The 24,500-nt window shown below is 43.5% G+C and overlaps 1 long non-coding RNA gene across 3 annotated transcripts in view; it reads right to left on the reverse strand.

Moving 5' to 3' along the window:
- LOC149128738 (uncharacterized) overlaps nt 1-24,500 on the reverse strand; it is a 56,941-nt gene that overhangs the window by 18,010 nt on the left and 14,431 nt on the right. For 2 of the 3 annotated variants that reach the window (XR_016223443.1, XR_016223439.1), the window contains exon 3: nt 936-988. The exons of the other annotated variant lie outside the window; for it this stretch is intronic. This is a non-coding gene — a long non-coding RNA (uncharacterized LOC149128738). The remainder of the gene's footprint in view (nt 1-935; nt 989-24,500) is intronic. 3 annotated transcript variants of the gene reach the window in all.

A 24,500-nucleotide genomic window follows, 5' to 3' on the forward strand; every position in this document is an offset into this window, starting at 1 on the left:
AGATCTTTCTCCATGATTTTTAGCAGATGACTTAACAATGAGGAGTCAAGATTGCAAAGGACACCCAATGAGGACCCATTTTAGGAAATGAAATTTTAGGATTATCAGTTGCTAATAAGGCCATGTGAGTAGTGATGTGTCACTTCACATATGTGTCATGCCATATATATCTTAGGAAGATTCCAGGACATAAGAGAGGAGAGGAAATGGAGCTTAGTTAAAAAGCAAATAAAGAACCATTTATTGATTTCAACTTCCACCTTTGAAGGAGAGCCAAGCGTGTCATGTGGATAGTACACTTAATGAATACAAATATTCTATGGGCTAGATGCCAAGACTTTAGGAGTGGCAAGTGAAAAATGAAAAATAAGCAAAGCAAGAAAGGATATGACATGACTCTCCCTTGTCTGTGCCACACGCACAAGGTTGCTGTGTAGAAGTACATCTAGGTGTCTATGATCTCTCTCTCCAGCAAATTTTATAATCGGGCCATGCTTAGTTGCTCAGACACAGGAGGGCAGCTAATGTTTGGGCAAGAAACAGCTACCTTTGTGAGACAGTTTACTAAGTGCTCTCACCTAAATGATCCCAACAGAATCATTACACTGCTTTTCCCAGTCTATATATGAAGAAGGCAAAACTCAAGAAGTTCTTCACTCAACATCAAAGAGCTAAGCAGGGTCAAAAATGGCTAACTCAGGTCTGACTCCAAATTCAAGGCTCTTTCCACTAACTGCATGAATACACACCAAATGGAGAAGAATGCTGATCCTACAGTGTAACTTAAAAAAAAAAAAAAAAAAAAAAAAAAAAAAAAAAAAAAAAGCAGCTAGTAGCTCACCCCAAAGTACAGAGATATCTGGTTTAGAAAGACAGATACATGATCCCCATTATGCATCCTTATTCACTGGAAAAATATGTGTTTGCTCACAAACCTCTTGGCTTTCATTCATTGTGCATCTTTCAACCAGCTGTCCGTGGGCACCACCTAAAAACACAGAGCATGTTTACAATGAATGACAGAATAATTGCTAGCAAAGCCCAAGCTCACAAACCAGCAGGAGAAAATGTGTTAAGTTAGACCAAAAGAAAGCCATCATATGAAACAGCTGACGTGGTTTTTCAAAACTGATAGAGTTCCTTCAGCATACACCACAAGAACCATCAAACAACTCACATCTGCCGTTAGTCTGAACTGGAAAACAATTCAAAGGCTGCTGTCACATGGAGATTCTGAAAAGAGATTCTGCTTTCCAAATTCTCTTATTTCAGTTCTTTCATCCTATCTATCTACCTGGAGTATTTCCTGCTCTTTTCTATCATAATCCCTTATAGCCCAATTTACCTCCCCGTGAGACCATGAGGATTCCAGGGGTTCCCCCCATGCTTGGTTACTTTGACCTTTTAAGACATTTAAATCATTATGTTTGACACTCAACACGTATGGCCTATAAGTTCTTCCTATACAGATGTCTTTTATTACTTGTGAGGACTATACCCTCCCAAGGGTATGTTTTACTTATTATACAATACAGGTTATAGCAAAATCCTATGGCCAGATAAAGTAACTGTACAGTAATTTAACAGTTGAGAAGCCCAAGGGAACAGGTCAGCAACATGAGGAAGCCGCTACCACCCTTAGGTGTGGACATGTGATGGGAGGAATGGGTCTTCCAGTAAGAGCTAGAAGCATGGAGGAGGCTGAGTACCATCCAGGACACCACAGGAAGCAACAAATAGAAGTGAGAATACCTTGATTTCTCTTCCCTACTCTCACCCTCTACCTTCCTACTACTGCCTCCTTTTATTTGAATTTTTAAATCACCACATAATATTTATACATATTTATGGGACACTGTACAAAAATTTCATAGATGTACACAGTGCATAATTATCAAATCAGAGTAATTTGCATTTATATCTCCTTAAACATTTATGTGTTAGAAACACATTGCTATGTGTTAGAAACTGGAAGGTGTTTTTCTAGTTATTTTGAAATCATCATAAATAGTTACAGAGAATAGTTACCCCACTGTGCTACAGAACTAATTTCTCCTATTCGGCTGCAGTTTGCTATCTATAACTAACTCTCTTTATCACTCTCTACCTTACTTTTCTAGCCTCAAGTAGCCACTGTTCTACCCTCTTCTGTACAAGTATTTTTGCTTTCTCAGATGAGTGAGAACATGTGTCATTTGTGCTTTTCTGCTTGGCTTGAATCACTTATCATTATGCCCTCTAGTGCTATTCATGTTGAAACAAGACCTCATTCATTTTTTACAGCCAAATAATATTCCATTGTTTATATACACATTTTCTTCATCTACTCATTCATCAATAGACTCTTTGCTAGATTCCATATCTTGTATATTATGAATAATGCTACATTAAAAATGGGAGTGCAGGGGCCAGTGCTGTGGCTTAGTGGGTAAAGCCGCCACCTGCAGTGCTGGCATCCCATATGCCACTGGTTCAGGTCCTGGCTGCCCCACTTCCGATCCAGCCCTCTACTGTGGCCTGGGAAAGCAGTGTAAGATGGCCCAAATCTTTGGGCCCCTGCACCCACATGGGAAGACCTGGAGGAAGCTCCTGGCTCCCGGCTTTGGATCAGTGCAGCTGTTGTGGCCAATTGGGGGGTAAGCTGGCACATGGAAGACCTCTCTCTCTGTAATTCTGACTTTCAAATTAATAAATAAAAATCTTTTAAAAATGGGAGTGCACAAATCTCTTTGATACAATGATTTCATTTCCTTTGGATATATACTGGCTAATGGGATCATTGGATCATGTGACAGCTCTATTTCTAGTTGTTTTTTTTTTTTTTTTTTTTTTTTGAGGAAACCCATATTGTTTTCCATAATGGCTATACTAATTTACATTCTCACCAAGAGTATATAAGAGTTCTACTTCAGGGCCAGCATTGTGGCTTAGTGGGTAAAGCTGCCGCCTGCAGTACCAGCATCCCATATGGGCACCAGGTCAAGTCCTGGCTGCTCCGCTTCTGAACCAGCTCTCTGCAAAGACTTGGGAAAGCAGTAGAAGATGGCCCAAGTCCTTGGGACCCTCCATGTGGGAGACCCTGAGGAAGCTCATAGCTCCTGGCTTTAGATTGGCATAGCTCCAGACATTGCGGCATCTGGGGAGTGAACCAGTGGATAGAAGACTTCTCTCTCTCTCCTTCTCCTTCTTTCTCTGTGTAACTCTTTCAATAAATAAATTTTAAAAACAAGAGTTCTACTTCTGTATCCTTCCCAACATTAATTATGTTTTGTCTTTGTATAAAGCTATTCTATTTGGGGTAAGATGACAAATCATTGTAGCTTTGATTTCTATTTCCCTGATTATTAGTGATATTGAGTATTGTTTTCATAAGCTTGCTGGTATTTGTATATCTTCTTTAGAGAAATATCTATTCAGATCATTATCCATTTTTATATTGGATTATTTGAGGGTTTTTGCTATAGAATTGAGTACATTATCTATTCTGGATAGTAAACCCTTGGATTCATAATTTGCGAATATTTTCTCCTTTTCATCAAGGTTGTCTGTTCACTGTTGTTTCCTTTGCAATGCAGAAACCTCTTAGTTTGACAAAATTCTATTTATTTTTGTTTTTGTTGCCTAGGCCTTTCAGATCTTTTCCAAAAAATATTTTCCTATACCAATGTCTTTGAGTGTTTTCCCTATGTTTCTTCCAGTATTTCTACCAATTTGGGTCCTCTGGTCACATCTACTTGAAAATCAAAGGATCAGAAAGCCTATACCTGTGTTACACATCAAAGAACAGGATCAAGCAGTCGGTCTGAGAACAATCAAGCAGTTTACAGCACTCGGTGATTAATAAGTTTCCATTGACAGATACAGAAATTAATTAATCTGCATGCAGTCACTGTACATTACAACTCAATTTTCCCTTTGATTATTATGAATGAAAACAGGATGATAGGCTGTTTAAAAGACTTGCTTCTAGTAATTGTATACCAGGAGATTTGGTACCTGTCCTCCTGCTGAGGATAACTAACATACATGCACACATACATGTACATATACACATGTTCTACTTGGTAGCTCTGGAGAGCTAACACGACAATAAAAAGTAAAAATGCTTGTGCTTTTTTTCTCTGGGGGCCTTTACCACTTCAGAAAGAGGCAGCACACAGGGTAAGGACATTGTTTGCCATCTCAAGGGATAACGTCGCAAATCCTGGGCTTGGGAAGAGAACGTGAGCCACCCATCATGGGCGAACCAGAAGCAGACTGACTCACAGGGACTTTAGCCAGCTTGGGGCCACCTTTAGTCTCTGCAAATGGATCATGGCAGTTCCAGACACGGGAGCTGCTGGGCACTTAGAAGAAAACAAAAACCTTCCCTGCAGAAAACGATCCTGCACTATCAAATTATTCAGCAAATGACTTTTCAACACAGTCTCTGAAAAACAACACGAGAGCAGGAAAAAAATCCCAAGAGACAGCAGAACCTACAGATACTAGAAACAGACCCACAGTAGATCCAGATATTGGACTTAGCAGGAGTAAATTTTAAAATAATGTTGTTGCCAAATAGGTCTTGTAAGTCCACACATGTTCCCTCTACTTCAGTATAAATCATATTTTTTATTTAAAAAAAAAGTCTAGGAACCAATCTAAAGAGAATCTTAGTTGGTTCTTTTGCCACCACCACTCAAGAACACACTGAATGCCACTGTCTAGGGAAACATCGTTTTCCTCTGGTATTCACTGATACAGCAATGAAACAGACAATATAAAAGCAAAACTATGGTCACTCTTTCCAGGAAATTAAAAAAAAAAACAACAGATAATGAATTCAGCTTAGATATTGATTTTAAAGGACATTTCAGACTGTAAAAGACTTAAGTAAGAATATGTAATCAAAAAATATAATAGCCAAATCTCAAACGTCAATGGATTGGAGGAGAAGAATTTAAACACAGCTGAAGACAGACTGAATGCACTAGAGTTAGAAGACAAGAAAAAGTACCCTCAATATTGAAGCATAAAGAGACAAAAAGTCAAAATGTCTTTAAAAGAAGGTTAAGAGAGCAGGGAAGATAGTGAGAAGTTCTATGATGTCTCTGAAATCCTAGAAAAAAAGGAAAGAATGAGACCAAAGGAACATTTGAAGAGAATAATAGCTAATGAAAAAAAAAATTGTGGGTTCAAGAAGTTCTATGAACTCCAAGAAAGGCAAAGAAATCCTTATGGAGGCAAATCATGACACAATTACTGAAAACCAGACACAAAGGGAAAATGTTAAGTATCCTGGAATAAAAGGCAAATTGCCTTCAAAGATGCAGTGAGGCCAACAGCCATCCTTTAAAAACAAGAACGCAAGTCAGACGCCAATGGGATGCTTCCTTCAAAGCAGCTGCCCTTTCGTGTGATGAAGGAATTATCGAGAGGACAGAAAAAGAGGATCCATGGGCTGTTGGTGGTGTTCTAATTCTTGACCTGCAATTGACTTTGTGATAACTCAGGAGCTAGTTATTCATGAGGGCACTTCCAAAAAGTCCATGGGAACACAGAACTAAAAGATAATCTTATGTTGGTGCAGAAAAAAATTGAAAATACATAGTTTTCTCATAATTTGCATCTTCCATAAACTTTCTGAGGCCCTTTCCTTCCTGCTTTGTGCACTTTTCTTTGTGCTTATAATAATTCACAGTAAGCTTAAACATAGATTTCCAAATAAAGAATTTTATCTAACTATACATAGTCATACAGTAACTGTCACACTGTCCTAGCTCTATCTGAAAGCAAAGTCAATGTACTGTATTATAAAATTTTAGGCTACAGAATAAAGAGTCTAAATACTTTGGGAAAAAATCTTTGAGTCCTATAATATATAACTAAAGCCCGGCTATCTCATCTTTCTTGTTCGTGGTACTAAGGAATCTTGGTTGTAATGAATGAGTATGCTAATCTCAAATATTGTTATCTAAAATGAGCTAAAGATGTCCACAAAATGCTTTGTTGAGATGCCTGACCGCCATTTTTCTCCAAGACCTACCTTAACTATCCACCGTCCACTGATCTTGGTATTCTTTGTCAAAGTTTGATTATCAAAGGGAAAGACTAGGTCTTTTAAGATATCCCCAAATGTAAAATATCACTAATTGTACTATCTTACATAATTTATTTTTCTCTGTAATAAGCTTGTCTGCCATCAGAACTATATAAATGGAGAGAGATTGGTGGAATTCACTGTAGCGGCGGCAAGGCCTTAGCCATACACTTTATCCATGCCTTGTCTCACGCCCCAGGGCTGCCAGGGAGACGGAAAGAGAAGCTAATTGCACACAGTAAGAGTTTTAATTGACAAGTACCTGACTATCACAGCCATTTCCACTTCCAGAAGCATCCCAGCTGACATTGTTAGAGAGCCGCAGAACCGAAAAGAGCGGGACTAATTGGAGCAATTAATTAAAAGCATACAATTAGCTTCCACGGCAGAGATTTTTCTTTCAACTTCTTCTCCTCATTGCTTTGGGCCTATGAGAGTTTTACTGAGTCTTACCACACCGGGGGTTGTCTGTGCTGACAGTTAACAAGGACAGAATGGGAAAGGAGGGATTGCATTCACAGCCCGACCAGCGGATGGAGCTTGGACATCTTGCCCTGTGGCAAGCAAAGACAGTCCACACAAGAGCTGCTAAAACTGAAAAACTGGTTTCTCTTGCCAGGTCCTCCATGGGTAAAATAACTTGACATTCTTCGGCTTCCCAAGAATATGCAGAAGCTTCATCAATGAAACGAATGCTGTGTCAGCAGCAAGGAACACTGAGCAATGCTGTACCCACCTGAGTTTGGGGGATTTCAAGACCTGGCAACTGAATTCCACCATGAAGTCTGATTTTTTTTTTCTTTTCTTAGCACCCCGCCCCCCATGGAAGTTGAGGATAGGCTCCACATCTGAGTGATAAGAAGGAGTCCAAACATCAATAGAAAGACATGGAGAATCAAGAAAGGGAAATAAAAGGGTATTTCAAAAAGATTATGGAAAAATGGAATTAGAAGTGCAAAAAATTTTTAAATCCACACATCCAAGGTATCTTAAAATCCATGGAAAATGCATATTCTGAAAAGACTGCATGGACTTCAAACTTTTTATACTAAAATTAACTTTTAATTCCACTTTTCATAAACTCTTTGAAGCCCACCAGCATTCTCCTCCACCCACTGATCTCTCATGACCCAGCTGTCACCCAGAAACATGCCTAGAACATACTCATAAGTTTAGAGTGCAAGGTTGTTCATGAAATCCCCTTCCATATGTAAAAAGCAAGGCGTCAGCCTGAAGTCTACATCCAGGTTTTCTGACCACAAAAGAAGACGAAAATAAACAAGTGAACTGAAAGCACAGATCATGACTAGTAGGAGCCTTCTCTGGAAAAGGTCACCCCTTGCTCTCATGTGTTAGTCTGCAAAGGATCTACCTTTTCCTTCACAGCTTTTTCCTGGCACTGTCCTGGGAACTAACAGTCCACAAGGCTCCCTTCTTCCCACGATCAAGCTCTGTGCTTATCAGATGGAGCCAGAATCATGATGACGAGCCCATGGAAAGAGGACGCTCCAGTGAGCAGGTGTTACGAGTTAGGCTCCAAAGAAAGCTCGTTTTCATAGCTGCTTTCACGGTCCAATACATGTTATATCTGCAAAAGAAGATGAGCTGGATGATTCTTGATTACAAATAAACCAAGTCTTTGTTTCAGAATTATGATTCCTCCTTTTTCCATTATACTTCCAAAGACTTACGATGACTAAAGCAAAGATAATGGCAAAACACTGACCATTTCCATAAATTCCTACATGTCTTGAGAAAAGCAGAGTGAACAGCTGGAAAACCATGCAAAACCTAGCTAAAAATCTCTCACCTGAAAATCTGAAACAGGTAAGGCTTGCGATCATTTTATAGAAGCAGGAAACTAGATTTGTCTTTATTTTCCAACTTGATTCAACACTTAGCTATTATTGCAATGATTGAACATTTAATATAGTTCTGTGTAACCTCAAACATATTTGCGTTTTCTTGGCCCTCTCCCAGCTTAATGCACATAAACCATAACTACTTGTGTTTGGTAAATATGTACATCACATAGCAAATCAAAAATTTATGATGCTTCAGTGATTGATGCAAAATGCCAAGAGGTTTTAATTGCTTTGTATACCCAAGGCTTCAAGTTTACTCTAACAAAACCAATTAAGGGACTGGCATAACATTTGGCAGCACAAAATAAATATATGTAACCTCAAATTACATTCATTACCAAACTGTTTCAATCATTAAGGGTAAGAGAAATTGCATCAAAACTGGAGGAGAATAATGGTGTTTAGATGGCAAGAGGTACTGATATCCTGCTTGAAATAGCAACCTCCCCATCTTAAAGGGGTTGTAAAAAAGAGAAATCCTCACATAGCAACAGCAATTAGGTAGCAAATAACTATCACTTTGTGTGTTCGGGGGCCACCAGTGCAAAGCTGAAAGCTTGGATAAGTTGCTTTGACAATCACTGCCCCCTCATTTGTTTCTATTTGAATTAAACTTATATAGTTTTAGACCCAAGTGAATTGACCTGATAACAAAACACAGAAATATTATCAGAGATTGACAACAAGAAGCAATGATTATTCCCAGTTCTCAGCCCAAGTCAAGTCCAGGTCTGACCACTGCCACTGCCTCCAGGGAGAATACAATAGAAGGGAATAAAGTGGCTGGGCCACATTCCATGTAGAGACAGTCTTGGCCTTTGTAATTCAGCCATTCATGGAATCAATAGGAAACAGCCAGCTCAAATCAATGGCTAAACATGACATTGACTAATACTTGCGTGAAACCAGGATGTTTGCAATTGGAAAGTCACAGAAACAGATCTAACATTGACTGGACTAAGGATGTTTAGACGAGGAATCTACATGTGGACAACGTTAGTGTCAGTTCAGCAGCTCAAAGGTGGTGGCAATGTCTCTGTTACTCTCCATCCTTTGCTCAGATCTGATACCTCATAGTCGCAGGATGAGACTGCCAATGTCCAGGCATCACATCTGCATCCGAGGCTAGACTAAATGATGGAAGGAGGTGTCAGAGGCATGGCTCTTCCCCAAAGCCCTCAGCAGAATTCGGTTGATATGCAACTAGTCAAAAGCATGTCACATGACCACTCGTGACTGCAAGACAATGTAAAGAATTCTGGGAGGAAGAGCAAGGGATGGATCTGCAGGCAAGACAGAAACAGAGAACGAACCCTCTAAAGACAATCACTTTGAGGCAGGTGACCAGAGTTTGTGGTATGATCGCTAGAGAAGAAACATTACCTTCTCTTATTTTGCATGCACACAAAAATGTTTTAATAAAGCGCAGACCATTACACATCACTTTTCACTAACAGGGTGAGCATAAAGGGTTTCTAGGAACTGATTAGATCAAAACCAGGCTTCAGACCATGGTTGGCGCTTCGAGAAACCGTCATCAAAACTGGTGGGTCAAGCCTGCAGGCTACTCAGAGCCCTCTAGTATTTTATCTACTGAGCAACTAAGATAGGATGCAATTAATGCTGCACTAAGATACAGAAGAAACACTCAGACCTGGAAATTCATGTACTGGGATTGCAAGTGCCTAAATACGTAAAATATCTGATCATCAGTTGAACAGTGATATGGCAAGATAATTGAAATTTACTACTTTGTGGGGAGCAAACCGGACTAGACTGAGTTACTGGAATTAAGACTTATTCTATGCATCTGCTCTCCCACAATATGGCGCTGGGAGAGGAGAAAACAGCTTCTACGCAGCTGCCTCCAGTTCAACTAATAAACTGTAGGACTTGCTCCTGATTGGAGAGCAGCGTACTCGGCGTGTGGGCAGCCGAGTTAGGATTGGCGGAGGAGGACTATAAAGGAGGAGAGAGACGGCATGCACCGGGAACATCTATGGGAAACATCTAAGGGAACCCGTGCAGCCCCCGAGAAAGCCGGCCGGCGGTGTGCCGCTCCCCTGCGGAAGTGGGGAATGCGGCCAGGGGGAACTGCCCTTCCACGGAGGTGGAAGGGATAGTAGCCAACCCGGGAAGAACCAGCAGAAAACCCGGGGAGGGCCGAGCAGACGAAAGAACAGCGCAGGGTCTTGTGTCGTTCCTCCACGAAGAGGGGGAGCGACACTACTTCTCAAAGAATTGTATATATAAAGCTTAAACACAACACAAGAAAAAGTCAAAAAAAGGTCCTACAAGGATTTTCTAAAAAGAAATTGGTAAGATGCTTAGGGGGAGGAAAAGCTCTCCTGGTGCAGGAATGGCCTTACTTTTTCCCAAAGTATATGAAAATCCAGGTGAGGCAGAGTATCTTGTCCAGGACCATAACTTCCCAGTATGTTTTTCCAGCCAATGAGACAGACATATACTATGCAAGTGCTAATGTGCCTTGTTACCAGAAGAGCTTCAGAGGAGAACACTTGTCATTTACTCCGTTAGGAAAGTAGTCTGACCCCTTTCCATCAACTAGCTTCATTTGTGAGCTTTAAAGTTATAGAAGCCTCTGGCTCTTCCGCCTCTCCCACCTCTCAACTCACCAGAAATGCTGATTTAGTTGCTTTGGGGTAAAGTCCAGTCAGAGGCTTAGTTATTTGCTTGCCTGTTGCCCTTGTGTTGATTCCACTGTGAAGTCAGAGTTAAGAACGACTGACTGAAGAAAATCCACTCAGTGGCATTGTAGATGCAGTGAATTCGGAGCACAGTTAAGCACTCATGAGTGAAAGTATCATTGGACTAATACACAAACTGGCAGTATCTCAGATGCCTACACAAACTGATTCCCCTTCTAAGAATATACCCTAAAGAAACGGGCAGAGAATCAAAGATTAATATTCTAAGATGGTCACCAAAGCTTCCATTACCAGTGAAAATACCCAACAATCAGAGTATAACTAAACAGCCTGGCACATTTGGGTTAAAATATTTTTGAGGGAAGCTTTCAAAAAATAAATGAAGTTTCTATAAAAGTAGCTTATAAATATCTATCTATCTATATATCTATATAACAGTATGACTCAAATTATGTGGAAAATGCATGCACACACAAAAAAGAGAAATCAAGTACCACACGGTAAAGTACTGAAGTGACAGCAACACATTAGCAGCAGTCTCACAGTGGAATTGTACTGGGAAAGTTCATCTCCATACTTTCACGTATTTTTCAAATAATCTATGTACACACGTGAATTTTAAGAACAGGAAAGCAAGTATTTTTTTCCAAAGCATTTGCGACTTCCCCATTTGCTGTTGAAAACCCTGAATTTGATTACTGCAGGGTTTAACTAAATACGAGGACTTTTAAAGAAAAACAGGCTTTTGTCATTAAGTGATCAGGCCAAAATATTGATATGATACAATAAATAACATAGGAAAGTTGGAGATGCTCATTTGTAAGATCATTCCCCAGACCTGGATTCTGCTTTCTCTCCCCCTATGTTTCCCTTTGTGTTCATGATCTTCCCCCTAAAAAAGATTTTGTCCATTGGTCCCCTGAATTGTGCTATTTTAGGAGTTATAGTTGAACTATATTTAATTTTCCTTCAGGCCAGCTCATGTATGAGCAAAGCACATCGCAGCATTGGTTTCCAACTTTATATTCCCCAGGGAAACAGCTAGTTTAATGTCACAGCTATTGAGTTCCTTTTTGTTTTGATGACTTGGAATCACGACTTGCATGGTACCCTAATTTAAAGCATTTCAGAAAGTGGGCATGAGCTCTGTTGAGTATGGACAACAGTTACTACGCTACAGAGAAAGAGAGAAGGCTAACTCCTGCACCTCCATGCCACATTCGGTGAGACATCTGAAGAAGACCTGACCACATCACCAGGGCTGTGGGGTGAGGACTCCTTGCTACAAGTATTTGTTTCTGGTAAGGAAAAGGACTTTTTGCTTACTGGTTGGAGCCAGATTGGAGATGCTACTGACCAAGTCAGGAGGCTTGAATCCCCTCGTGGGAAGGGGTATGTAGTTACCATGGCACACACAGAGCACTATTACAGCTTATATGATTATGCTCAGCCTGGTTAGTGCACGGAAGAAGCCAAACTAAGAACCGATGAGATTAGAGGCTGCATTTGTTAAGGGCAAAGACAATGGCCCCTACATGGACTGCATCCCAGGAGGGCCTAGCACAGGAGTGTGATATAAACTAGCTCAGCAGTACCTAGAAAGCAGACAACTTGTCTGTGGGTACTTCTTTACCTGTTCTGCATGCTGGCTTTTCCTCAGCACCAACCCAGATCCTGGCCTTTATTTCCAACAATTGTCAGCAACTTCCCATGAACACCAGCACTCCACAGGGGCTGGTTTGTGTGACCCCACCTGGGTGGCAATGCCGTTGGAAGACATTCACATTTTGCCTTTTTTTAAATTTTTTTTTTTTTTTTTTGGACAGGGAGAGTGGACAGTGAGAGACAGAGAGAAAGGTCTTCCTTTTGCCGTTGGTTCACCCTCCAATGGCCGCCGTGGCCGGCGCGCTGCGGCCTGCGCACCGGGCTGATCTGATGGCAGGAGCCAGGAGCCAGGTGCTTTTCCTGGTCTCCCATGCGGGTGCGGGGCCCAAGCACTTGGGCCATCCTCCACTGCACTCCCTGGCCACAGCAGAGAGCTGGCCTGGAAGAGGGGCAACCGGGACAGAATCCGGCGCCCCAACCAGGACTAGAACCCGGTGTGCCGGCGCCCTAGGCGGAGGATTAGCCTATTGAGCCACGGCGCCGGCCTAAGACAGACATTCACATTTTGGAGAGGAGGGGAGGGAGTATGTGAAAAAGTCCCCCCTTCAAAAGAAAGGAGTTCCCCTGCTGCCTTCCAGTAGCAGCAGCTCCTCTCCCCCAACTCACGCAGCAGCAGCTGCTGTGAGGGGAGCCTACCGCAGCTCCATCTCCTTGCCAGCATCCTCCAAGAGGCAAGAGATAGGGACTACATCATGATAGAAAGGATATCTGAAATTTCACTTAATTATAAATGAACAAATCAATACAGTATTCTTTGGAAAAACCACTGGCTATTTATCTAAACTTCATCAATAGCTAAGCCTACCCCATCTCAACTCTACCAGCACCCCTGAAATCCGCAGGGACCCAGGATTTTTAGATCTTTGAGAAAATACTAATAACTACTTTATAACAACAAAGAGACACTGAACATCCATCATGCTGTAAGCACTGTGCAAAAACTTTAAGTGAACTTGGAGACAACATCATTATCATCATCAATTTCCAAATACAGAAATAACCTCAGAAAGGTGGAAGGCTTTGTCCAGGTGACACAGGAAAGGGTAGAGTCAAGGTCAAATCCTGGCAGTCCTGTGTGAGAACTACGCGTTGGATCACTGTAGAAAGAGGAGGGAACAGAGGAGGAACAGCAAGTATGAGTCAGCGCTAACTCTGTGCCCATACCTCTTGGCTAAGCACTTTTCACACACCGTCTCTGTGTATCACAGCAACCAAAGACAGGTTTATTTCATCAACTCCTGTTTCACACAGAAGAAAACTGAAGTTCAAAGGGATTAGACGATTTGCCTAAGGTCCCCCAGCTGCTCAATGCTGGTGGCACTGGCATCTGAATCCAGACTTCCAGATGCTCCAGGGACCGTCTACCCAGTATCCCTACTGCTGCCAAGAAGAGGCACGCATGAGGCAGAGTGGCTGGGAATCGGAATATCTTCAAACTTCCAGGAGGAGGAGGAACACTTCCATTTCAGTCCCCCTCTGCGCAGTGTTTACATTATTTCGTCTGTTTTCCTTAAAAAGCATGAAAAGGGGACAAGGCAAGAGAGTCGTCAAACATTGCCACCTAACCTTTATGAAAGACGGAACAATGGCACAGAGGAAAAGTGGAACTCTTACCCTCCTCACAAACCACAATGGTACTCACTGAACGGCTTCAAGACCAAAGAAAGCTAAAACATGGAGCATGTAAACACAGAGGGCTACTCTTTGGTGGTAGTATCTTCTTCCAGACCAAGTTTATTCCCAGAGCAAATAACCCATTCAGCAGGGGCCCTGAATCTCAGATGCCTGTTGGAGTTTATTACCACCAGCTTACCTGCTTGGTACTTGATCACAGGGGGAAGGTATGATTTTTTAACATTTTGGCAGGTCAATATTTTCCATCTCCCCATTTATGTGTCCCTACAGTTCACCAGCTGAGAGGACAAGAAAACCGATACAGCATGAGAAAATCAAGCAGACTCCTAAGTCAAGCCAAAGGGAGAAGGAAAAATGAAACAAGGGAGAGAAGCTGAAGGCAAAGCAAAAGAACAGGAAGCTCATAAAGTACTTTGTAAATTAACCACCACACATATAATGAGTGGTGGGGCCAGTGGGAAGGTAGCCCCCACACCCAGCGCTAGCCTAGCACTGTCAAGTTTATCCCCTGTGTCACTATCAACAACTTGCCCTGAGGAGTTAGGATAAGGAAACTGTATTGGATCCCTGTGCTGAGTTTCTGCCTCTAAGTGCAGCAGAACTTGGGGATGGTGTAGATGTTTACGAATATGAGAGCCAAACTATCACGTAGCCAGGGAACCATGAACTAGCCAGGAGACCAGTGTTAGAACAGGCACCATAAAAATCTACTAAAATAAACACACAGAGAACAACAGAGAATGAGATCAAGAATGCTGGAGACACAAGGTAGGTCTCCCGGAAAGGAAAGGAGAACAGGAGCAACCCTGAGGACCTAGCTGCTTACACAGCTGGGAAACCAAAAAGAACTCTGAGCGCAACAGCTCAGGAGAGGCCTGGCTGCACCTGCTCCGGTCACTGCACTTTCTTCTGCCTCATGGAGTTAGCCCATGGGGCACTCAACCTGCTGAACTTCCATACAGTTTGGGTAAGAGTCTGTGGTTATTTTTGCTTCTGGATGATCCACAGCCACTATCTAGCCCACAGCACCCATCAACACAGAATGACCTAATGACCCAAAGCAAGAGGACCATCTTCTACGAGGCTCCTGTGGACACAGCTATGTAGACCAAGAAAGGCCGACAGAGCAGTCTCCAAGCCGGATGAGGCACTCAATAGGGACAGGTTATTTCTAGGAAACCAGAGAAGAAGCAAAAAGGGACCCCAGCCCCCAGCATCCAAAAGGACTTTCATCTGATCTGGAATGCTTTATTCTCAAAAACTGGACATTTAAACTGTCAATCATACGTTTTTCATGGTGTTGCTGTATTTCCTCAATAAATCAAAATTTTAAAAATGTATAAAACAAGGTGATGAGAGAGAGGGAGGAGATCAAAGGATGAGTGCAAGCAGAAGTTGAGGAGGGGGAGAACTTCATCCTGGAAGTGTCTGTGCGCTGAGAACCCCACAGTCGAGTGACACGGGGTCCCACTGGGATCATAGCTTGTAAATAACCAGACTAGGGGCTGGCACCATGGCACCAAAAGTTAAAGCCCCGGCCTGCAGCACCAGCATCCCATATGGGCGCCAGTTGAGTCCTGACTGCTTCACTTCTGATCCAGCTCCCTGCTCATGCACTTGGGAAAGTGGCAGAGGATGGCCCAAGTGCTTGGGCCCCTACCAACCATGTGGGAGACTCAGAAGCAACTCCTGGTTCCTGGATTCAGATCAGCCCAGCTCCAGCTGTTGCAGCCACATGGGGAGTGAGCCAGCAGATGGAAGACTCCTTTCTCTCTCTCTCTCTGTTTCTACCTCTCTTTGTAACTCTGTCTTTCAAACAAATAAAAATAAATCTTAAAAAAATACCCAGACTAAAGGAGAAAGAGGACCAAGTTCTTAGAAACCATGAATATAGAGACAGAAGTTATTAGGGTTCAAGGAAAGATCCAGAGAAATCCCAAGAATGGAGCTCACAGAGCTCCAAAGGAAGGAAAGAAGTGGGGTCAACAGAAACATTCCATCGACTTCCAATGGACACACAGCCCATTCACACAGTCCAGCATGGAAATGTTTCTCTGGCTTTAAGTAGAAGCCAATGAGAAAGGAGAATGCACATTATCGTTAAATTCTGAATCAATGTGTCAGGGAATTGACCTGTTGTAGGATGGGATGCCTACAGCATACTTACATTTCAGAAGCTACGTATGGGCTATACCCACACCAACCACCTGGTGCTGGTCTTCCTGCTGTGCTGTGAACACACAAACCCATTCCCTTTTCATATAAAAAGGGGTGTTTCTTTCTATAAGATTTTTATATCCAGTAGTAAACTAGCAGTTGGTAAGAAAAGGTAATGTTGAAGAGATGGAAAAATTGCAAACACGTATGGATTGTTCCCTTTCACTAAGTGGATTCCCGGTCTAGAAGTGACTTCGTAAGTGCAGGAAGAATACAGCCCCTCATTAATCGCAGCTGCTTAATTAAATCAATTGAGATTTTCTAATTTCATTGTGTCTTTTCAGATCCTCACATTCATTTGTTGGGAAGGGAAGAGCTTAGATGGTTAAAGTCACATTCGGCTGAATGTCTTCTGAAGAATTAGTCTCTTGCTATGAAAGGGATTGTCTGAGGCCATGTGCTGACACATTCCCTACCCTTCATTTTTAGGGCTGACAGAGAGAACATTCCTCACACACAGTGGGGCTGATTTCTATAAGCTGCAGACAACAGAAAGGCAGACGTGAAGGTCCCTCGCTTGACAGTCACCCTGAGGCCCTGCAGAAGGTGGGATCTCTGGCCAGCAGAAAATGACCACCGCGGAAGGAAATGCATTTACCCTTCCCTTCTCAGAAGGTGATTAACAGTAGCAAAGAAAAACAGTGACACGTGTTCAAAGCAAGACAATCAGGTGACAAAGAAATCTGTACAAGGTCAGAAAACCAGTGTTGGGGCCAGCTCTGTGGCGTAGTGGGTAAAGCCGTCGCCTACAGTGCCAGCATCCCATATGGGCACTGGTTGGAGTCCTGGCTGCTCCACTTCTGATCCCTCTCTCTGCTATGGCCTGGGAAAGCAGTAGAAGATGGCCCAAGTGTTTGGGCCCCTGCACCCACATGGGAGACCTGGAAGAAGCTCCTGGCTCCTGGCTTTTGGATCAGCCAAGCTCTGGCTGCTGCAGCCATTTGGAGAGTGAACCAGAGGACAAAAGACCTCTCTCTCTGCCTCTCCCTCTCTCTGCCTATAACTCTGCATCTCAAATACTAAACAAATCTTAAAAAAAAAAAAAAAAAAGATTTTCATTCAAAACATGCCTTCATTGAATCTGTGGTTGCCTTTAAGCATCAGAAATGTTTTACTTCTGGGAGATAAAACTAGAAAATTTAACAAAGTGAGCAGTAAAACACTGGGAAGTGTTTACATATGGGGAATACTTTGCAAACATCAGTGACACCCTCTGTGATTAAGATTACTTTTGCTCCTCCCCCCACCCTGAAAAAAGAAGTTATTGACATGAGAAAATAAATGACCTCTGACCTCTGGGAAAAGTCCTTTAAAAAAAAAACACTTCCCATACAGTATCAGTACCCTTCCATTACTCTACTTATACTTTTTATAAAGCGGCAGCTCTTACACATGCTTATAGATCTATATAAAAATATGAGGGCATTTCAAAAAGTTTGTTGGAAATGTAATTAAAAGAAAAGTTTATTCTTGATGCAAATTTTTTTTCAATCCATGAACAGTTGTTCACAACAATCATTTTCCATGAACATTTTGATGATCCTGCTGTGCGTGGATTTCAAAAATTTTGCATCAAAATTAACATCTTTCAGTTCCATTTTCTGTGAACTTTTGGAAGTACTCTCCTATACAACAGGTACAGGGTACACTTGTTCCGTCCTAAGCTACAAATAAATGGAATCCCCATTTCCACATTCAGTGGGGAGCCTAAAAGGTTGGGAAGTTCCCCTGGGGCTTCCGATCTCCCCCAAAGCTTCCCTGCTTCTGTTCAACCCCTCTGCTCCCTCGGGGCAGAACCCCCATGACCCCTCTGCTCTGTATTATTGATCCCCAATCCACTTAAGCAGCCTCTTTCCGTGGTCTTCCGAAGGCATCACTTACTCAAGGCTCCTGGGTATGTAACACACTTTAGCAAGGGTAGGTCTGAAGCCCTGGTGGAACTGATCTCACAGCAGCCCACACCCACAAGAGTACGAAACATGTGAACTGATTTTACCCTGTTCAGTTACGTGAAAGAGGACAGAGCTGCATGCATACTCTGACTACATTAACATTATCCACACGGAGACGGAAATAACCAAACGTATGAATCGTGGTTATCTTAAGGTCATAAAGTTATGTTTTTTTTTTTTCTTCTCCTCCCTCAGATTTGTTCCACCTTCTTTGCAACATCTGCCCATGGATAAGCAGAGGTGGGCGGCCTTGCCTTCCAGCTCCCTTTTTATATTTATAAGGGACTGTCACCTCTGCGCAGCTGAGTGACCTGTCGCAAGCCTGTGGCTCTGCACCTGCCCGTGTGCCGAGAGGCTGTGTTCCCAGGACTTGGCAGAGATGACCTCCTAACTCCGAGCTGCTCAATATTTCACAACAGTTCCATTGAAAGAGAAGAGTACAAACGGAAGACTGCCTGGAGGTTGTTTCTTCCCCTTTATAGAATTATACTTTGGCAAAAGGTCAGCGCTGAGGAATGTTACACAAAGCAGTGCTAGACAATTCCAGGGCAGCTGCTGTGTGGCACTGGAGGAAGTTGAACACTGGTGTTCGTGCTGTCTCTGAGCAGCTGAGACAATCTGCTTCTGTTCTTGGTGCTGGGGACACCTGAGGGCTCCTGAGAAGCTCCATGTTCGATTTGCAGGTCACCCACTGCGACGTTCCCCTTCACACTGGTCCCTGGGAAGTCCACAGCCAAAGCCTTCTTCCAGAGGCACCCGCTGTCTGTACCCACTTTTGCCTTATTTCGCTTTCCCCGGTCCTCATTTATTTTATAGTCTTATTTTCTTTTTAATGCTCTTAAAGTCTTTATAAGGCAGAGGAAAGGAACTTGGCTTACTACGCAACAGGAACCCAAATCTGAAAACCTGCCTGTGGCAGAGAGGCAATTATCAGAGCGCTCTTCTCCCCTTCACCAAAGACAGCAGCCAGGGTCTTCTTTGGCAACACGGCACAAAGGAAAAGATGGCTTCTCCAACCATCAATAGTTTCTCTATGAATTCTGGTCATTTTCCATAAGAAAGCTGGATCTCTTTAGACGTTCTTAGCTAGCTAAATATTTTTATTGAATATCTTCAAATGGTTTTTCTCTGTGTTTTGTCCCAGGAAAATATGTGTGCATGAGAGTGTCTGGCATCAGATTCAGCACATGAGAGTGTTCACATTGTAGGAAAAGAGTAGTGATAACGGGGCCTGGCACTGTGGCATAGCAGATAAAGCCACCGCCTGCAGTGCCGGCATCCCATATGGACTGTCCTGGCTACTCCACTTCCAACCCAGCTCTCTGCTACAGCCTGGGAAAGTAGTGGAAGATGGCCCAAGTTCTTGGGTCCCTGCACCCATGTGGGAGACCCAGGAGAAGCTCCAGGTGTTTTCAGATTAGCCCAGCTCTGCAGCCATTTGGGAAGTGAATCAGCAGATGGAAGACCTCTCTCTGTAACTCTGCCTTTCTAATAAATAAATCTTGAAAAAAAAAAAAAAGTAGTGATAAGCAAGCTTCCCATGAATTTCCATTCCAGCCTCGTCCACTAACTAGGTTAGTACTAGCTTCCCACTCTGCTTGGCTGGGGGTAAGTCAAGGTGACATGGTGCACTTGAGCTCCGTGGTGGATCCTGCCTACAGGTCCCATTGTATAAAGGTTACTATGTGATGCTCCTAATGCTCTAGTGACTCAGAGCCCCCTTGGCAGTCAGCATGAAGTAGCCAGGGTAAGTACTCCTGAGCTATGAAGATCACACAGCTGTTTTCTTTCACATATAAAACATTTTGTGCTGTGCTCCACATCTGGCTGGCTTCCCCCTTCCCTTTTTGCTCACAGGGTTGTTCAGTGCAGACTCAGTTGTCACTAATGCCCTTCTCTACTACAGTCGGCCTCCAAAGGCTGGTTGTGTCATCATAAGCAGCAAGGGTTCAATGGAGTAAGCTCCTGGAACCACGCAGTCAACTTCACGACCTGATGCGCTGATCTGAATGTCACCCCCTGCAACACTGAAATCTAATCTCCAAGGTGAGGGTCTCAGAAGGTGGGGCATTCAGGAGGGGATCTGGTCAGGGGACAGAGCACTCACGAGTGGGATTAGTCCCTTATGAAAGAGGCCTGGTGGAGCTCACCTGCTCCTTGGGCCATGCAGACTGCACCATCCACGAGGAACAGCCCCTCACCAAACACTAAGTGTGCTGGCCCCTTGACCGTGGACTTGGTGGACTCCAGAATTCTGAGCAAGAAATTTCTGTTTATAACTTACATCATTGAAGGTATTTTGTTACAGCAGGAGGAACAGACTAAAACAGTTACAACAGGACTATCGCCATTCAAGGGTTTAGGCTCAAACCATGAGTAACTTTCTCAAGTTCACAAAGCTACTAATTAACAGAAATAGGATTCATGCTCAGATATGTCTAACTGCCCAGTGTATATTCTCAAACACGATAGGACTGGGACTCTCTTGTTCAGAAAAGGATAAAGTCTAAACTCTCTTTCCATGGCCGGCTCACCCCAATAGATCTATGAAGTCTAAGAAAGTTCCTTGTATGCCAAGGGTCTTTGATTCCTGCTTTCTTTCAGTTAGCTCCTGGCGTCAGGACTCAGATGTACTTCTCGGATCCCAGAAGCATATTTGCTTCCAATGGATGATGGTTTGTTTAGAAACAAAATTAATCCAGAAACATGGTGTCTCATGAAGTTCAAAAAGATCTTCCAGTATCAATTCCTGCCTTCAGTGAAAGGCACCATGACATCCAGCAATGTCAACAGCACAGCACACACCCAGAGAGGGTGTCTGGGGAACATGGGGCACATTTTGATCATCATAATGAGTACAGGTATATTTCTGGCTTTTAGTGGGTAGAGCCCAGGATTCTAGACATTATGGCCTGCACGAGTCAAATACCCAAGGATGTTCCACTGTACTTTAAGAATTTCCCCAGGCTTATAATTATCTCCAAGGTCCTCATATTGTTTTTAAGTATATGTACAACCTATTTTTCATATTTTTAATATAACTCAGTATTGCATGAATGGAATTGCTATGTGCAATAAAGGGATTATTATTATTTAGTTCACTTGGAACATTGTTAAACATGTCTCACTATTGCAAACTGTTACATGAACCACCCACTGGTGCACTCCCCAAATGGCCACCCTGGCCTACGTTGAGCCAAACCAGAGCCAGAAGCCTGAAATTCCATCCTCGTCTCCCACAAGGATGGCGGAGCCTGAACTGCTTGAGCCATTATCCACTGTATTCTCAAGAGCATCAGCAGGGACCTGGATCAAAAGGGAGTGGCCAGGACTCAAAGCATCACAAGCAAGGACCTAACATCTGCCTCACAACACTAAGCACAGACATTCCACCTGTCCAGTGTCAGACTACTAAATATCATCTTCTGCTGTGGCTGGGTCATACCACTGCACTACAAATTTTTTTTTTTACTTATTTTTCCTTTATGTTATACACAGGACATTATTTTGTTATTTCTGTAGATTCATTTTAGGACAGAGAAAGCTCATTCCAAGGTGACTGATTAGAGTTATGGACCATGAATCTACCAAATCGAGGGCAAACCTTTGCTCACAAAACATGGATCTCCAGGTACAAAGATGGAGGGTGCATTTCTCTGTGACTGCAGCGGAGGGGCTGAGGGTGTCCCAGGGCAGAAGTGACTTGGGTTCCCAAGCTCAGATGGACATACTCCAGCCATCTGCTCAAGGAAGAATCCTGCACTTTTGGGAATGAGGCAAGATCCAGTGTCACCGTGCACACTCTGCACAACTCTCTCTGTCTCACAAGTACCTTAATACAGCGACGCTTTATATTCCTGTACCACTAGATTGCTCAGTCCACACTGAAGGTCTCTGTAACCTGAAATCACAAGCAAAGGAGGCCAAGATTTTAGTCCCTTCCTTCCCTAGAGGGCCACCAGGATTCTTAAATAAATTTGCTTACCTCTCTTTCTCCTCCCTTACAATTTGACATGCTGAATATTAACACACTATCAATGCAAAAAACCTCACCAGATACTCCATCAAAGCCAATTACAATCATGTGTATATACTTTATCCTGTTGGAGCCAGAGGAAACTCTGCAAGAGTCAACAGGTAGGACAGTCACGGCATCCTCTCTCCAGCTGAGAAAAGTGAGAGTCAGGAGTTAGGGGACTTTCTCAAGCACACGGAGTTCAGGAGCAGGAGAACCTAGACCCAGAGCCCAGCTATTGAATTGAAATAGCAGCACAGATGTCACCTTATTAAGGTAGTGAGCGTGACAAATGTTGCAGTCATCTCAGACTCAAAAAAGACCCTTCTTAGAATGCCAATTTGATCATTTGATTAGAGTTACTGTCTTGATGAGCAGAGAGAATGTTACTTAAAACTTAGCATTTTATAAGCAATAGAAGGAAATCTCTCTCTCTCTCTCTCTCTCTCTCTCACACACACACACACACACACACACCCTGACACACACAAACGTGCCCAGGGAAATGAACATTTCATCTAGGGGCTGCAATCCTCATCCTGGAATTATCCAACACCACTGGCTTATTAGTTAGCTCTTCCTTCCTGATGCCAGAAGCATCCGAGTTGCCCCTGTTGTGTGGTTTCCTCACAGCAGTAACAGAGGTACAGTCCCTTGCAGCTCTCAAATCCCTCATTGCTTTTTTTTTTTTTTTTTGACAGTGAGAGAGAGACAGAGAGACAGAGAGAAAGGTCTTCCTTTTTCCATTGCTTCACCCCACAATGGCCACTGCAGCCGGTGTGTGGGGAGCAATCCGGACTAGACTGAGTTACTGGAATTAAGACTTATTCTATGCATCTGCTCTCCCACAATATGGCGCTGGGAGAGAAGTAAACAGCTTCCGCACAGCTGCCTCCAGTTCAACTAATAAACTGTAGGACTTGCTATTGATTGGAGGAGAGCAGCGTACTCGGCGTGTGGGCAGCCGAGTTAGGATTGGCGGAGGAGGACTATAAAGGAGGAGAGAGACGGCATGCACCAGGAACATCTATAGGGAACATCTATGGGGAACATCTAAGGGGAACACCTGTGCAGCCCCCGAGAGAGCCGGCCGGCGGTGTGCCGCTCCCCCGCGGAAGTGGGGAATGTGGCAGGGGGAACTGCCCTTCCACAGAGGTGGAAGGGACGGTAGCCAACCCGGGAAGAACCAGCAGCAAACCCGGGGAGGGCCGAGCAGACGAAAGAGCAGCGCAGGGTCCTGTGTCGTTCCTTCACGAAGACGGGGAGCGACATAATGCTGCCGTGACTCGGATATGAAGCCTAGGCAGGGTTTAGTGTCGTTCCTCCATGAAGAGGGGGAGCGACATAATGGTGCCGTGAGTCGGATATGAAGCCTAGGCAGGACTTAGTGTCGTTCCTCCACGAAGAGGGGGAGCGACACCGGTGCACTGCGGCTGGCACACTGCAATGATCCGAAGCCAGGAGCCATGTGCTTCTTCCTGGTCTCCCATGGGGTGCAGGGCCAAGGACTTGGGCCATCCTCCACTGCCTTCCTGGGCCACAGCAGAGAGCTGGACTGGAAGAGGGGCAACTGGGACAGAATCCGGCACCCTGACCAGGACTAGAACCCGGTGTGCTGGTGCCACAGGCTGAGGATTAGCCTATTGAGCCGTGGTGCCCGCCCCTCATTGCTTTGACAGAGCCATTCTTCCTTTCCCGGAGCAAACTCTGGGCCACTCACCGCTGTCCTTTGAGGGTGTCTGAACTCTTGGGTGGTCACGCTGGGCTGCAGCAGAATAGTGAGCATGAGCGCCTCTCAGAGCAAATCTAGATTTGTGCTCCATCTACAGAGAGTGGCTGTGGACCTCTGCAGCCTGGAAAACCAGTGCTTGTGGCTACCAATGGGCACCTGGCAGGACGCACACGTAGGACAGGCATGGGTACCCCCACTGCCTACCCGTCAGAGGTTACGTGTTAACACAAGTGCTTGTTCCATATTATCTGAACAGGTTGAGCATTCCTAATCTGGAAATGCAAAATCCAAATTCAAAACTCTTTGAGTGCCAGCAAGACAACACAAGTGGAAAATTCTACACCTGACCTCATGTGACAGGTCACAGTCAAAATACAGTAACACTAAAAGTTCTATATAAAAATTACTTCATGCTATATATGAGGTACATAAGGAGCACATAAATCTCCTGTTTAGACTTGGGTCTCATCCCCAAGACTTCTCTTTCAGTAAATGCAAATAATCCAAAACCAGAAAGAATTCAAAATCTGAAAACTTCTGATGCCAAGCATTTCAGATAAGGGATGCTCAGCCTATGTCAATGATTGTACCACAGAACCACACTCTGAGGTTCAGATTACATGCAAGGGAACCTTACTGCTAACTTCTTCCCATGGAACAGCTTGAGT

The sequence above is a fragment of the Oryctolagus cuniculus genome, chromosome 1 (genome assembly GCF_051225735.1).
Source record: "Oryctolagus cuniculus isolate XC-2025 breed Fujian yellow rabbit chromosome 1, ASM5122573v1, whole genome shotgun sequence".
NCBI lineage: Eukaryota > Metazoa > Chordata > Mammalia > Lagomorpha > Leporidae > Oryctolagus > Oryctolagus cuniculus.